This window comes from Solanum stenotomum, unplaced genomic scaffold (genome assembly GCF_019186545.1).
Source record: "Solanum stenotomum isolate F172 unplaced genomic scaffold, ASM1918654v1 scaffold11243, whole genome shotgun sequence".
Taxonomy (NCBI): Eukaryota; Viridiplantae; Streptophyta; class Magnoliopsida; order Solanales; family Solanaceae; genus Solanum; species Solanum stenotomum.
In genome coordinates, this window is record NW_026021467.1 from 7048 (window position 1) to 11225 (window position 4178).

The following is a 4178-nucleotide window of genomic DNA, read 5'->3' on the forward strand; positions in this document are numbered from 1 at the left end:
TAAAGAAACACATAATAAATACGTACAATCAGTCAATGGAGATTTAATCAACTAAAATAAGCATGTAGCTGAACAAGTAGCTAGAAAAATCTAACATCTCAATTATATAAAAAGGTAACAATATTTAATTCATTCCAAAAAAAGTTTCTGCCAAAACCTTAGATAGAAAATTTAGCTTACTCATTAAAGTATGTGAAAACACAACACCAAAATTTATAACCAACAATGGAAAATTTTCTGAGTAATTTTCCATCAACACCCTTTTTCATCAAATACTTTCTTCCCTGAGTCTTGTATCAGGCAGAGCCAAAGTTAGTAGTTTGGGGGTTTTAAATCAATTTTGTTTGGGGTTCACATGTTAATATACATATATTTATTTAATTTTTCTAATACAAATATAGGGTCTACGAAAAAGCTAATGGATTCGTCCGAACCCATGAACCTCCACTTAACTCTGCCTCTGTATCAGGTGGGGAAAAAGAGGAAAAACTTGTCTAACAGTTTTGAACCTGTTCACCAATTTAGCTTTCTCTTTGAATGGGAGTCAAGAATTCTTTGTAAATTACAACTCTCATTGATTTTGGACACCCCTGTATATTCAATTCCTTGATTGCATCATGTTTAAGATCATATGACATCAAATATCCACTTTTGCTTTGAAAAAGCAATACATAATCTTTCCACATTACTAGTGGGTTTTCAGTAGGAACACCAATTATTGTGTACTTCTTAATCCAAGACTCATAAATATTGTAATCCTTCATTATCCAAATTTCCATAAAATCTGTTGTTGAAGGGTAACATAACAAACTTAGAGACTCATTCAAAATTAGGAGGCTATGAAGTGTGCCCTCTGTAAATTTGCTTGTATCTGCTTGCATTTGTATATTTCGGAAAATTTTGGTTGTCATGTCAAAGCAAAGAATGATCTTTTGTCCTTCAAATGATGCAATCCAATGGTAACAACCCTTATAAGACATTGAAGAATTCAACTAAAATAATTTGGGCAATTGTTGATCCACATGATCCAATTTTCTCCAAATATCAATACCCAATTCATATACCTCAACCCTTTTCTCTCCATCGTTAATGTGTCCGAAGCCATCTTCCTTGAAAACTTCAGATATTCTAAAAACCTTGAAATCATTAACAACTGAATCGTAACCAAATCCACCACTTTCAAACGATTGATATTCTCCCTTCGAAATTTGGAAAGGGCTAGGAGGGAGTCGTTTATAATTTCTAGTTGATGTATTGAACAAGATGGTCAGATCGTGGTTCGTGGTTCCATCAAAACAATTAAACCATGGCTAGAATTGATGAGCTTATCACTTTTAACACTTGAAATACTTGACGTATAAGGAACATCTAGATCTGGATAAACAGTATTTAAATTATCTTCATCGTCAATAGAAATAAAAGAAAAAACAACTTTATATCTTTCAATGTCTTCTTTGAAGGAGCACTTTAAGAGGATGTTATCATATGTCGAATTTAATGTGTGATTGTAATGAATATTGATGAAAGATGAAGATTGTACGAGAGTGTAAAGAGTTTTGGAGACACTTTTGAATCGCAAGATAAATTTCAGTGGAAGTCTCAAAAGGATATGAATGACCATATCTTGAGGATATTTCTTCATAATTCCGTCTACCATCATGTATTTTTTACGACATAATTTCAGATGCAGTTTGGAAAATGATGTACTATAAAAATTAATAGTGCCCTTAGCACATCAACTTGAATTGTATCCCAAAGCTTATTCTTCTGAGACTAAGATCCATAGCAAACTTATCATCCGGTATTTTGTGGTTGCAAATGTGTTTGCTGGTGTAACATTTTTTTTTTCTTTTTGGTTTAAAACAGTTATATCTTAATCTCTATCTATCTATCCATCATGATATTATATCATCATATTCATATTTCATATATAATACTAAAAGTGGAAAACTCCAAAGTTCTAAGTTGGATTACCATTTCGCCCTTACAATAAAACAAGATATTATAAAATATAATATCAGTTATATATTAAATAATAATCCTACTATATTATACTAATTATCATATTTATATTTATAAAATTATTACTCCCTCCGTTTCAAAAAAAATGACCTAGTTTGACTTGATACGAAATTTAAGAAAATAAAGAAGATTTTTGAATCTTGTGATCCTAAATTAAGAAAATAGACTCAGGCATCATGGATGTACCTTTAATTCCTTAGTATAAAATAGAATCAATTGCATATTTAAATTTGATTGCTTTTGGGCATTAAATTCTTATTCCATGTACTTGTTTCTTCACTTCTTTCTAACGGATAATTATAAATTTAAAAGGCATTTTAAGAATGTTTCTCCAACATAACTTTTGAGCTTTCTACAAAATTTTACGTAAACTTTTGGCTTATAAATATCACGTGCATGAGGTAAAATTATTATTGGCAGATGCAAAAGTTAATTTGCCTTTCAAAGCTCAGAAGAAAAAAGAAATTGATTTCATCAATTAAAGAAAATGCTTAAGCGTGGAGATTGCCGATTAATTAAGGTAAAAGGTTGTAGTGGAGCGTTCTCTTGCTTTCCGAAGGGTTTAAGCTTAGTGGTGTTTGTCGTAGTAGTATTTTTATTCTTGTATAGTCTTTCTTTTGCTTTCTACCACCAATTATTTTTATAAAGTTTCAGTTATTGCACTTTTTTGGTTGTTATTATTTTCGTAATAGTTTTTATATTATATTATATTATATTATATTATATTATATTATATTCTCTTCACTGTCATTTTTCCTTTTCATATTTACTCTGATTTGCTATACTCGACTCAAGTCGAGGGTCTTCTAAATTGAGGTAAGGTTTGTGCATACCCGACACTCCCTAGACGGATCTCATGGGATATGTTATTATTATAAAATAAATTCTATAAAATCAGACAACAAAATTTAAACGTTTGAGCTGAATTGATAAATGTACATCTATTTTGCTTTGTTAGCAAGTTTTTTCAAGAAATATGCTCATTTAATCATGTTTGATCAGTTATTGCTAATTTTTAAGATTTCTTTTGTCTTTAAATTTCAATTCTTTTAATTAATTCAGTATTTAGAGGTAATTGCATGCATATACAGTAATCTAGAGCATGAAATTCAATCAATATATTTCTATATACCATTATGGGGCTATATGATATTGATTTTCTTCACCTATTTATTGCTAGATGGTAACTACGTTTGTCCGCTTTTCTGAGTTTATTTCTATTCAGCAAACAAATAACTAAAGTAATGAATTACAATATACAATACAAATTCAAATTTTAAATGATGTCTCTGTGTCATAACAACAAATATTTTCTCAAGTGACAACTTTTAAAATACATTTTTGATTTATTATTTTAATACACAAATTTTATAAAAGCTAAAAATATATGCAACACATGTTCCATGTAATTAGTGTGTATATATATATAATGGTGTGTGAAGCAATGAATATGCTAGTCAAACATAGCTGGTAAATTTTATCTTTTCTTTTGTCAGAAATAAGTATTATCTTATTCTGGAGCAAAATATGATGCAGACTTCGTTATACATAATTTGCAATTGTAGGATTTGTCAATGCAATTACTTCCCTCTCATGATTTGTGCCTTTTGTTTTTCCTCTTTAAACTTGTAGCTTCCGAATTCCGAATATGGATAACTTATTGATTCTCTATTATTTTCTATCTATAATCTATATGATTAAAGTCTTACAAATGATGTGTATATTATATTTTTCTTCTACTTTTTGTGTGTTTTTTCTCTAACAGTTTTGACCAATTTAATTTTTATGATTTTTTTATCATTATCGTAAGTCTGTATTATTATTTGGTTCAAATTAGTCATTTGTGACTTTATTGAAAGTGTGTTAACTACTAAACAAAGTTCAAACATTACCGATAGTAGCTTCAAATGAATTGATTTATCGATGGTAGTTTCAAAGGAATTGATTTTAAACATTACAATGTGCCCCTCATTTTGTGTTTCTTGACGCACATTAAAAAAATATTACTCACTTCACACTATTTTCATAAAATTTTAATTGTTCTAACTATCTATAAAAATTCACATGAAACACACGTGCAACACATGTGTCTAGAGACTAGTAAATAATGAAAAAGGGCATTGCGACCACACACATCAAATTCAGACTAAACAATA

The 4178-nt window shown here is 29.3% G+C and overlaps 1 pseudogene; it reads right to left on the reverse strand.

Annotated features, from left to right (window-relative positions):
• Positions 1-521: 521 nt before the first annotated feature.
• LOC125849881 (F-box protein CPR1-like) lies at positions 522-1657 on the reverse strand (annotated as a pseudogene).
• Between the last annotated feature and the right edge of the window lie 2521 nt (positions 1658-4178).